Consider the following 13,603-nt stretch of genomic DNA (forward strand, 5'->3'; position numbering starts at 1 on the left):
AACTTTTCAGAAATTTCCAGGTTGTGCAAAACATTTTTGACCGAGTTATGAATTTTCGAATCAATACTGATTTTTTTCAAAAAATCGAAATATTGGTCGCAAAGATTTGTCAACTTCATTTTTCGATGTAAAATCAAATTTGCAATCAAAAAGTGCTTAGGTAAAATTTTTATAAAGTGCACCGTTTTGAAGTTATAGCCATTTTTAGGTAATTTTTTTTGAAAATAGTTGCAGTTTTCCATTTTTTTAATTAGTGCACATGTTGCTGAGAAAATTCTCTATATTTTGCTTTTATGAACTTTGTTGATACGTCCTTTAGTTGCTGAGATTTTTCCATGCAAAGGTTTAAAAAGCAGTAAAATTGATGTTTTCAAAGTCTCACCCAAACAACCAACCATTTTCTAATGTAGATATCTGAGCAACTGATGGTCCGATTTACAATGTTAAAATATGAAACATTCGTGAAATTGTCTGATCATTTAGAAAAAAATATTTTACAAATTTTAAAATCAAGACCAGGGTTGTTAAAATATCAAAATATCAGCTTTCAGCAACTACAATTATCTCGCCTGAATATTCATGCCTCAAATACAACTGCTCTTCTCTCTTCATTGAAACTCTCAGCGCCGAACATAGCCGAACACGTTTTCGTGTTTACCCACTCGCGATTGACATTTTACTTTTTTCTCTCATTCTCGCTTCCACGAACATCCTACCGCAACAGCGTTTAACCACAAAAGCCGCCACAAAACCAATTTTGCAAACGCAGTTTGAAGGGGCGTCATGCGTAGTCGAATCCTAGTCGCCATCTCGCGTTCTCTCATTGCAGTTTTCGGAGAGATTGAGAGACTCAGCGGTGAGAGCGCATAGTCGAGGAAAAGGGAAGGAGTGATAGAGAGAGAATGGCATCGCTGGGAATCACGAAACATAAGAAGAGATCTCACAAGCTATAATGACGGCCGCTATACCTTCGGATATTTTTGGTGCAGAGATAATCTGTTGATAGCTTTTCTATCACTCTTTTGCAACACTGATCAAGACTAACATTTCAAAAGGGCTTAATATTGAATATTTAGCATTTTTGAAATATTTATGTCCCCTAAAACGTATCAAAAAATAAAAAAAAAAATTAAAAATAGTTTTTTTTTGCAAGGGTGACAAAAAGTTAAAGAAAATTCACTAGATTTTTTATCGTGTATCATTTTTTTCAGTGTAGTCCTTATCTATACCTACAACTTTGCCGAAGACACCAAATCGATCAAAAAATTCCTTAAAATGGTACAGATTTTTGAATTTTCATATATCATTTTTGTATGGACAGTTGCCAAACTTGTATGGAAAATTATATGGACAAACTAATAATGCAAAATGGCTTCTTTGGGCATACCGAAGGCACCAAAAAAGTTTCAGTCAAATTAAAAAATGGGTAATTCTCAGCCAACTCATACAGCAGTTGCCCCGACCCCTCTTCGATTTGCGTGAAACTTTGTCTTAAGGGATAACTTTTGTCCCTGATCACGAATCCGAGGTCCGTTTTTTGATATCTCGTGACGGAGGGGCGGTACGACCCCTTCCATTTCGAACATGCGAAAAAAAGAGGCGTTTTTCAATAATTTGCAGCCTGAAACGGTGATGAGATAGAAATCTGATGTCAAAGGGACTTTTATGTAAAATTAGACGCCCGATTTGATGGCGTACTGAAAATTCTGAAAAAAACGTATTTTTCATCGAAAAAAACACTAAAAAAGTTTTAAAAATTCTCCCATTTTCCGTTACTCGACTGTAAAAAATTTTGGAACATGTCATTTTAAGGGAAATTTAATGTACTTTTCGAATCTACATTGACCCACACGGAGAGACCGTGCCCAGAAATTTTAACAATTAAAATTGTTGATTTTACTTTCGTTAATTTTAACAAAAACGTACTTGTCACTGCCAATTTTCAGTTAAATTAACCAAAATTAAGTAATAATTTAATAACCTGTTTGTTGAAAATGCTAAAGGCAAAAGCTAACAGATTTCCCGAACTCGAATGAACGTGCTCGACTGTTAGCTTTGGTTTTAGGAAAATCAAAAAAATTGTTGGTTGAATATAATTTACATTTGGTTGAATATTTAAAAGATAAACTTAGGTTTGTTTACGTCTGTCATTTGAAGTCAGGATTCGAACGAGAGCAGTCGATTTGTTGAGTTTGTGTTGTTAATTATGAAGTGAGAGGATGTGAAAGGTGAAAATTACACTATTTAGCTGATGTTGAAGTGGCAAATCAAAGTGTTGCAACTGGGGAGGTGGAATTGGTGAGTAGGTTTGTGGATGATTTCTTTGTAGGTGATAAACTATGAAAAGCAAGAGGACGACCTTCGCCATACGAACCTCTGATGCGCGTGAGTTGAACACGTTATAAGAATGTTTGAAGGAAAGAGAGGGCAGTAGAAGGGAGATGCGGGCCAGCTCTTTACGAATAGAGCAGCCCGGGCAAATTTAACAAAATGTTGGTTAATCCAAGTAAGTATGGGTTATTGGGTTAATTTGTGCACAATAATTTATCTAATGTGATTCTTATTAGAAAACTGGATCATTAAAAAGCTTCATGCTTACGACGGATAAAATCTTAATGAACCATTCTTTTTTCAGAATCATCAGTTATAAAATACATAGAAATGCGTACACATGACAACATAAAAAATAGAGATGAAGTAAAATATAAAAAAATAGAAATATATAAAATATATAAAAGAAGATAATTATTATCTTGAAAGTTTTGTTGCAATACGTCTGCTCAATAAACTGGTAAGTAAAACTCTAAATATTTTTTTCAGGAATCGGAGTACGTTGAATAAATTGAATCAAATGCAATGAAAGTTTGTTGCCAAAATTAAGTGTTGAATTAATGCAAGCTTGGTAAGTAGCATTATTGATATTTCTTCTTTCCTCAATATAATTACATTTATTTACGTTCCTTTTTCAGTTTATAGCCGAAATTAAGAATTTTGTATTAAATTACTAATAAATTTCACATGTCTATTTGCAGCAAAGGTTCACTTTGGTGAAAATTCTGTGTCCCAGCACAAGATAAATAACTACTCCTGAGACCGTTGTAGATGATGATGACTTATCGGATGATTTCACAGTGATGGTAAGTGAATAAAACACTTAATTTTAAACAACATAATAAAAATATAAGCTTAAAACTTTGTGAAAATTTTGCTCGTTTTCTATTTTTAAAGGCTTCACGAGAAATTAAACATCTTTTTAAATATGTTTAACAAATTTCGTAATACAACATTTTATTATTTTTAGTTTAATGCAACGTAATTTTTAAAACATTAATCAAACTTTACATGTTTTATAACAACAGTTATAAAAAAGCTTTTCAACAGTAATTTAACAACTTCATGCAAAAAAAACAAATTAGTACAAAACGTTAAATTTTTAGGCAGAATAAATGCGAATATAAAAACACTCAGCATTAATTTGTGAGGCAATATTACAAAATTTACTGCAAATTCAATAAAAAATATTGCTAACAACTGCTAGTTATTGACTACATGTACACATATTTTTCTGTATTCAAGTAAGACATTAGTTAAAATATAGCTAGAAATTCGGCCCAGCCTGTATCGTTAGATAATTAAAAAAAATATATATCAACACTTACATAAATTATGTCTAATTAAGAAATGTTTTGTTATAAACCACTAATAATTTGCTGCATGCAAAAATATTTCGGTTGATACAACGAAAAAATTGTTGAAAAATAGTTGAAAAATATGTCCCAGCCAGTTTTTAACAGAATATTCCACAATATTTCAGCTGAAAACAAGAAATTTTTAGTTAATTTTCTGAAAAAAATATTCTAGCAGTCGACTGCTAGAATTTTTTTCGGCCATTTAACCAACAAAAATGGCAATTCCAACTATTTTTTAGTTAATTTTAGTTACTGGTGGTCAGCAATTTCTGGTTAACAAAATCAACAATCGATTGTTGAAAAAAAGCTGTGTAAAAAATTAACCCATACTTTTAGTTAAATTAACCAAGATTTTCTTAGATTTGCCCCGGCCGGTCTCTCCGTGCAGAAGGGTCATTTTTTCATTTAGAACAAAATTTTTCATTTTGCAATTTTGTGTTTTTTTCTAACTTTGCAGGGTTATTTTTTAGAGTGTAACAATGTTCTACAAAGTTGTAGAGCAGACAATCACAAAAATTTTGATATATAGACTTTAGGGGTTTGCTTATAAACATCACGAGTTATCGCGATTTTACGATTTTTTGCAGGATCAGGGACAAATGAGTACATTAACTGCATGCAAACAACCATTGATTTTTAAACATCAATCACTTTAAAAGTTGATTCTAATAATAAATAAAATCAATGCACAAAAAATTTTTTTCAAACAATATGATGGACAAAGAAGCATAACTTTGATTGAGAAATGTTAAATAATGTGGCAATACTCAATGAAATTGAGTTTTTATCTTGCAAAATATAGCAGTCAAATCATCAGGAAACTTTGAAATCACATGTCAGATGACGATGCTTTGACAGCCAATGAGATATCGATGTTAACAAAGTTCTAGGATCTCAAATTTTGGCCCATATAAAGGTACTCTTGACGCGACTTCGACTCTGGCGTCTAATAAACTAGCGACTCTGATTTCAGCTTCTGGACATCAAGCGACTGCAATTCTGACTACGATTCTAGATCTCCTATGCATTGGACTTCACCTGACTACCCAAGTAACATTTTTTTCCAGGAGTTCTACAAGAGCTCTTCAAGATAGCTACAGCATAGCAGTTTGGACCGCGGGAGGATAAAATTCTCTTCAAAACTTCTTCAGGAGTTTGGAAGAATACTTGAAGAGTGTTTTATCCTACCGCGGTCCAAACTGCTATGCTGTTGCTATCTTGAAGAGCTCTTGTAGAACTCCTGGAAAAAATGTTACTTGGGTACAAATTCCAAAATTGTTGAAAATTAGCCGACTCCAACTGTGACTTCAACTCCAGCTGCTCAGAATTTACTGAATCTTTCTCCGAATCCAGCTCTCCAAAAAACGAGTTGAACTACTGTGGCTCCACAGTCCTGGTATTGGTGTTTGCTTTATCAGCATCAGCTGTATCGTTCTTAAAAGGTGGCTTCGTGAGAAAGAATGCTCATTGGACCCCCTTACAAAACCACGAAACCGCGAAACAGCTGCATTTGGTTTTCTTCAAATTTTTTTATTTCAAAACGCAACTCTCTTACTATCCGCAAACTGCGAGTAATGCCACCGCGGCCACCGAATGAGCGATGAATTAAATTAATTTAATGAAATGTAATATGCACATTACTGCAACAACACCGTCGATAAACGTTGCGCAGTGCATCGAGGGGGTAACTCAACACCGTCCACCGGAGCTCTCAACGTGCAAAACTATCCGCGTGTCCGCCGTCGTCGTCGTCGTCGTGAAAGTGCAACGGCACACATTTGCCAAACGTCGTTGGTGCAGCTTGGTTGACGTTGTGATGTCTTCTCACAAAGATCTAATGTCGAGCTAAAGCGATCCGCAGAATGCGACAACACACCACGACAGCGACAAGTTGGTGTGGATTTGACGACGTTCAGGGGACTTTTGATATGACCAGGTTCTGCCCCGCGAAGAAATGGCCTGGTGTGGTTTCGCGTGACCCGCCGAACACTTCCCCCTGCCTGCAACGACCTGCAAGTTGGTAGGAACCTTAGACGACGAAAAGGAAAGCAGCGCGGAGAAAGAGTTTGCAGCGCTGCACTGGACTGCAGCTGAAGAGAAAAGAAGAATCGCTACGTGAAGCTCTCTCACGGGTCTCGGATCTGTCTTGGGCGGAATGAGCGACCGTTGTCTTAAGGTACGGTGCGGTCACTCGCCAGCTGGCGGCGACTTTGGTTCGCTGAAGCCTATCGGCCATAAAACCATAACCGCCGAGGACGACGGTGGTCGCGGGTTTTACCGCTTGGGGTCCTTTTTTGGTTTGAATCTTTAATTTTTAAAAATGAGCTGTGCTGAATTTGAACTTTACAAACGTTGAGTTGTTGACAGTCATAAATACTTCCGGTATCCCGACCTCCAACGGTACTCCACACCGGTATCACCCCACACATACTCAACGGGTTTACGCCGTAACCCGACACTACACCGCGCGGTCTTCGCGATCTCTTGAAACAACCGTATTACCAAATGGTTCAACACCAACGACGTCCGTGGGGCGTACAACAAAGTCGCAGCAGCGAGATGAAAAATTATATCGAAATGAATCGCTGCAATTTAAACGAATGCGATGTGCGATGAGATACCGTTGATGCTGGGCGACGATTTGGGAGACGACGCTGGCGATGGTGTTGAGGATATATGCAAACGGCCACGACCGGGGAGGTACCGTGTGTGTGTGTAGTATGTTGGGAACTGAAGAAGCAGGAAGACGAACAAGGAAGGGATAAGATCGCGAACGCCACTCTGCGCGTAAAACCGCAAAGGGAACGAAACTTTGGCGAATTGCGGCACCACGGGATGAGGGAAGAATTGCCCGCGTCAACATGGTGTCACAGACAGGTGGACCAAAAAATGGCCTTTTGAAGAAATTTTTCATAGTTGAGTTGAGTTGAGTGAGATTGGAGTTAGAGTTAGAGTTAAAGTTAGAGTTAGAATTAGAGCTAGAGATAGAGTTAGAGTTAGAGTTAGAGTTAGAGTTAGAGTTAGAGTTAGAGTTAGAGTTAGAGTTAGAGTTAGAGTTAGAGTTAGAGTTAGAGTTAGAGTTAGAGTTAGAGTTAGAGTTAGAGTTAGAGTTAGAGTTAGAGTTAGAGTTAGAGTTAGAGTTAGAGTTAGAGTTAGAGTTAGAGTTAGAGTTAGAGTTAGAGTTAGAGTTAGAGTTAGAGTTAGAGTTAGAGTTAGAGTTAGAGTTAGAGTTAGAGTTAGAGTTAGAGTTAGAGTTAGAGTTAGAGTTAGAGTTAGAGTTAGAGTTAGAGTTAGAGTTAGAGTTAGAGTTAGAGTTAGAGTTAGAGTTAGAGTTAGAGTTAGAGTTAGAGTTAGAGTTAGAGTTAGAGTTAGAGTTAGAGTTAGAGTTAGAGTTAGAGTTAGAGTTAGAGTTAGAGTTAGAGTTAGAGTTAGAGTTAGAGTTAGAGTTAGAGTTAGAGTTAGAGTTAGAGTTAGAGTTAGAGTTAGAGTTAGAGTTAGAGTTAGAGTTAGAGTTAGAGTTAGAGTTAGAGTTAGAGTTAGAGTTAGAGTTAGAGTTAGAGTTAGAGTTAGAGTTAGAGCTAGAGTTGAGTTGAGTTGAGGTCTATAGATCTGTGCTACCTCGCACAACGTGGCCACCTCGGTCCGGCTGGTGATGAAGCATACACGCTGCATAAGAAGGAAAAAAAACTTTCGCGTGATTTTCAGCTGACGGAAATTTATGGCTTTTTATTCCCGTCCTGACAATATTAGCGTCCTGCTATCACGAGATTATTTATGCCGGACTGGACATGGCGCAGCAGCAGCAGCGCTTGATTAGCGATGTGGACCCTGCTGGAGCTCCAGACTCCCTGAACAGTCTTCTGATGGGTGGCGTTTCAACGCAACGACCACTAATAATCGCTGCACACGCGGGACTCCCGGAGTGAAATTATGGCACACACGGGTGAACACGATCGTGGATCGTTGCCGAGAGTGACTAATTGTCCCGTGTCCAAGAGGTGTCACTCGTGATGCATGCAACGACCTTCGCGAACGGGGTTGATAACCAGTCCAACTGGACTCTGATGCAACGAAAGCTGGATCAAGAGATTCAGTCATCATCGATGTCACCGGGAAGACCTTTCAACGTCAAACTCTAAAAAACAACCAACCGAATAACATCGAACGCGTCCAGCGGATGTGGGGTCCTCCCCAACAGCGATGATGGTGTGATATTTGATCCAGTTCCCAAGGTCGGACGACGACGGCCAAACCGCTAAACTGCATCACTTTAGGCGCTCCGGTTTCGTTTGATGAAGGAGGATGGCGAGCAAACGAGAGAAAAAAATCGCGAACGTCAATCTCCACAAATTGGTTGACCTGAGAGGGCATTATTTGGGTTCGGGTGATCAAACAAAATTTAAGCACATTTGCAAACCTTTCAAAGTAATTTTCCTTAAATTTTGACAAAACTCAATCTAGGTGCATCGAACCCATCACTTTCAAACTACTAACCAGCGACTCAACCCACTAGCTCATGGAAGAGTGGCCCCATTTTTTTCGACTCTCGACCTTTTTTACGGTTACACGATGCACCGGATGAAGGTGACGTGCTGTTGGGTGCCCTGCCATACTCTATCCCACTGAAGGGTCGACGATCAGCGAAATTAGCTTAATGCTGGCGCAATGTGCCGAAAAGCATTTCAAACATCAAAGTTTCATGCCTATCAAAAATGTTTAATTGAAAAATGAGTGGGTATTAGGTTATCAAAAACTATTTTTTTTAAGGTTCAGCACATTTAAAAATAAGAATAACACATTGGACATTGGTTGTGATCTGTATATACAGTAATTCCCCACGAAAACTGCATAGATAAAAAAAAACTAAACTGCTTGGATTAGGCCAAAAACATTTCTGGGGTTTCCTGGCCGAAATAACCAGACCCATATATTTTTGTTTGGCCATTAGGGTGACCAACACTGAGTTAGGGAGCTCCGAAAAACTAATATTTTTCCTAAAAACATACATGTTCAAAAAATCATAAAATTTAAAAATTTCCCAAAATTTACAAAATTTACAAAATTTACAAAATTTACAAAATTTACAAAATTTACAAAATTTACAAAATTTACAAAATTTACAAAATTTACAAAATTTACAAAATTTACAAAATTTACAAAATTTACAAAAATTAAAAAATTTACAAAATTTACAAAATTTACAAAATTTACAAAATTTACAAAATTTACAAAATTTACATCAAGTCTGTGGTTGACAGAGCAGCGAGTCAGACGTGCGTCCCTCACACACCAAAAAAGTGCTAAAAAGTGCAAAAATGCCTCAGGGCAAGAAAAAGAGGCGATCCTCACCAGCAGGATCGGCAGATTTGAAGAAGCTAAAGAATGCCGAAGCGCTACCTGTAAAGCCAGGCAGTTTGGGCAAGGACGCTCAAAATTCGTCTGGAAACCAGTTTGCTACCCTCCCTGTGGACGTGAGCGAGAAGGAAGAGTTTGAACGACGGGAAAAGTTGCCACCCATTTTTGTGAAAACATCGTCATCGGACTCGGTGCGAAAGTGGCTGACCGGATTTATCAAATCTGGTGCTTTACGAGCTTCCATTCGCTTGTGTGCTGATGGACTCAAAATTCTGCTACCTACCAGAAAGGATTACAACTACGTTCGGGATTTCCTGAACAACACAAAGATCGAATACTACAGCCATGGCGATCCAGGTAAACGCCCCATGAAACAGGTCCTCCGTGGTATGTAAGACATGGATGTGAGTGTGTTGAAAGAAGAGCTCAAATCTCTGAAGTTGAACGTGATTGAAGTCTTCAAGATGACGAGACACAACAAGGACATCAAGTATCGTGATCAACTGTACCTGGTTCATTTCTAGAAAGGATCGACAACGCCGTCTGAGCTGAAGGCAGTTCGGACAATTTTCAACATCATCGTGTCTTGGGAACGTTATCGTCCAGTGCACCGTGACGTGACACAATGTTCGAACTGCTTGCAGTTTGGACATGGTGGAAGGAACTGTTTCATCAAGAGTCGTTGTGCAACCTGCGGAGGTGAGCACAAAACTCAAGTTTGCAACACAATCAACGAGAACATCGAAGCGAAATGCTTCAATTGCGGCGGTGATCATTCTACCAAGAATCGGAGCTGCCCAAAACGAGCTGAGTTTGTGAAAATTCGGCAGCAAGCGACGACGAGGCACCAACCAAATCGTCGCAAAACACCACCAACTTTCACGGACGTGGATTTTCCTGCTTTGGCGTCACCTGGAGCGGGATCTGTTCGAGTGGTTCCAAATCTGCAGCCATTGCCGTTGAATCAGCGGCAAAAAGTTGCAGAGAATACAACACCTCCTGGCTTCAATCAGCAACTGAGGGAAAACCAACCAGCATCAACGGATGAAGGCAGCAGTGACCTGTTTTCACCACAAGAACTTCTGAACATTTGCATCGAGATGACAACAACACTGCGTGGTTGCAAAACTCGTGCAGAACAAGTAAGAACGCTTGGAGGATTTATCTTGAAATACAGTTCGTAGTTTACTCGTTCTAATGATTTTGAATATTTCAATGAATTTGCTTTTTTAGATTTAAGTTAGGATTAGTTGTTAAAGTGATTTTTTTTCTTTTTTACCCAAATGTATTCGATTCAATGCAAAAATGTAAAACAATTTGAAGTAAATAAATGAATGTGAACAGTTAATAAGAAAACGAAAAATATAGCAAAGATGAAGAGCATGTAGCCATACCACTTAGAATGTAAATGAAATGTAATTATTATAAGAAAGTTCAATAAAGACATATTTAATTTCAAAAATACAAAATTTACAAAATTTACAAAATTTACAAAATTTACAAAAGGTCCAATAAACCAAATTTCTAGTTTTTGGTTTTTGGATGTTTTTGAAACCGCCTCAAGTCAGGGGTATTAAAATACACCCAAAAAGCAAAAAGTGAAAATTTGGTTTATTGGACCTTTTAAAAAAAAACTCCAGAATTAAACTTTTTTCAGTAAAATCGCTGTAGTTTGCCAATAGTTCATTTTAGTTTGAGGTCTACATTGATTATTATGTAAAATTATCCGGGGAACACGATGGTGATAAAATAAAACAAATAAAAATAGAAGATATTGGTCAAAACAAAATTTTTATCACGGTGTGTATTTTAGAACAAGCTAATTATAAAAAATTCGGTATGTCTGATATTTGGCACCGTGAAAGAAGGGCTCTTTCCCGACATTTTGCGGGGTATACCGAAATATTTCGTCGGGGGGTCTAGAGCAACTATTTTTTTTGCAGATTATTTTTCGATTTTATGGGATATTTGTTCAAAAAAAAAAAAAAATCGGTGCAGTCATGTTGATATCACTCAAACTTCTTATTAATATGCCTTGGGGACTCTAACCACCCAAGTAACAAGACAAATGCTATAGATTCTTATGTAGTTTTATATTAGTTTTATTAAATGCAAAAAATATTTATTACATTTTTCACCAAACCCAACCGGTTTTATCGTCACAAAATCTGAAAGATATTATCAAGAATTCTTCAAGATATGATAAAGAAATGTGTTTAGAAGTTTTAATTCAGTTTTCAACTTTTTTCTTTAATTATCCCTGAAGAATTCTTGGTAAAGCCTAAATCACTTAACAAAGTCTGCTTTAAATCTTTTTAGACTTCAGTGAGCATTTTATTAATCTTGTTTGATTTGTGCTGTCACTTCGACACATTTAGTTGTCCGTGACGAACGCCGCAGTGAAATACTTTCAAGAGGCGAGCTGTTTTATTAAATTACGTTTTTAGGTTTAAATACTAGTAAATTCTTAGTGAATTTTTTACAAATAACTGTCTCATCAACTGTGTGCTGATAATAATAAATATGACTGAGTTGGTGGTGTGTTTGAATTTTGAGATAGAATTGTGAGAAAACGGAATATTTTCCAAAACCAAAATTGATTAGTTTTGCAGTTGATGTCTGTACTGTTATTGCGCATAATCATTTTTGTGGCAAAGTGGATATAAATTATGTTGTCTTACAATGTATCGTCAATAAACGAGACGTTTGATTGATTTTTTTTTTCGTTGTTGTGTTTTTGGCTTACATTTTGGTACAAGCCATTCAGCCTTGGTTAGAACTGCTTTAAAAATGTATGGTTTTCGTCTTTTCGAAAAGAATTTGAAAAAAAAACTTTTCATTCTTGAAGTTATCTTGTCTAAAACTAAAAAGATTTAATTATGTGTATTGCTACGCGCTGTCATTTACAGTTTGACGTCGTCGGTTTGACATTTTGTATTAGTACGCCTTAGCGTTTGAGTTCAGTAATCGGTATCCGAAAATGAGTTAATAATTTCTTCAAAATTAAACGCCGATTCAAAAACGGTCTATACATTGTGTTTTAAGTGTTATGTGATTAAGTGTAACTTTAGGAAGACAAATGCTGTGAATTGTGCGTGATACAGAGGAAAACGCCGACTTTTTGATATTATAAGTTGTTTTTCTGTTGACAGCAGAAACAGTAAAAGTGAAAACTGATATTTAAAATTAATTATGCAATGTTGGTGTTCTAAGTGTACGATTCGATTGAATAAATAAAATCAATTGAAAAAATCGCCCAATGTGTTTTATTTCAAAATTTTCTCCCTACCAGATCTATACCAATCAATCAAAATCAGCATGCGCTACGGCATTGGCAATACGCGATTTTATCTTGATAAAAGCCAAGTTAAAACCTTCTTAAATTCTATAGTTCTTGAGTATTCTCAAAAAAGAGCTTCTCTCGCCCTGACACTCTTGAGAAGTTTTTAACAAGAGCATTACAAGGTTCAAAACATTTAAAGCAGTTTTATTTGAGTAAATAGAGTTTTGATTTCTTTCGCCATGTTTGCAGAGCTGAAAATCGGCTGAAAAAAACAGCCATGTTGAATTTATGAAGAGGAAGCCAAATAAAATATTTTTCTGTTTCAAAAATCGATGTAATTTTGGGAAAAATATCAAGGGGGATAATTTTTTTACGAAGTATTACGAAAAATAAATCAGTGAAATTTCCGTGGCATAGGACTTACGGGGTATATCATTGATGAAATCTTAATAATTTTCTCTAGAATATAATGATATCATATTTATAATTTGTGTATCCGTAATTCTGAAAATCATACAATTACTAAGATTAATTGACAAAACCGAATGGCTTTCAAAATAATATATATTTAGTGCTTTTGGTTCTAAATTTGGTTAATTTGACATGATGCAAGACTGAAAGGTGTCAAATCATGTTTTATTTTGCTTTTAAAGAATTCTGAAAGTTAGACTGAATGCTTCTTGGTTTTGAATAAGTTTTAATGAGATTTGAGAGAGATTTTGCGAACCAACATAAAACCTTGAGATAGAACCAAAACGTTTTAAACTGGTATTGAATAATAATCTTGATAACCTCCTTAACGGGTCCACTTTGCACTTAACGCAGGTTTAACTCTTATTTAATGCGGCTTTCTGGAGTTAAATGTTTTATTTCCAATTTTGTTTGAATGCTCTTGAATACCTCTTCAATAGTGTTAGAAAACTTAATTTGTTACTTGGGCAACTACATTTGACCAATATTTGACCTCCAATAAAAAAATCGAACCAAATTTACCAGATTTCTAACATTCTTTGAAATTACTCCAAAATCCAAGCTGGAAACCCCTATACGACCGAAAATAAATCTTTTCCTTGTACAATTTGTCATGAAAATACAGCAAAACATTGCAGGATACGAATTTGAGTATTAAACAATGCAAAATATAGATTTTTAAATATATGTATAAGGGTAATTCTCTACCAACTCACACGAAATCGGGAAAAGTTGCCCCGACCCCTCTTCGATTTGCGTGAAACTTTGTTCTTAGGGGTAACTTTTGTCCCTGATCACGAATCCG

Source organism: Culex quinquefasciatus, chromosome 1, assembly GCF_015732765.1.
Source record: "Culex quinquefasciatus strain JHB chromosome 1, VPISU_Cqui_1.0_pri_paternal, whole genome shotgun sequence".
NCBI lineage: Eukaryota > Metazoa > Arthropoda > Insecta > Diptera > Culicidae > Culex > Culex quinquefasciatus.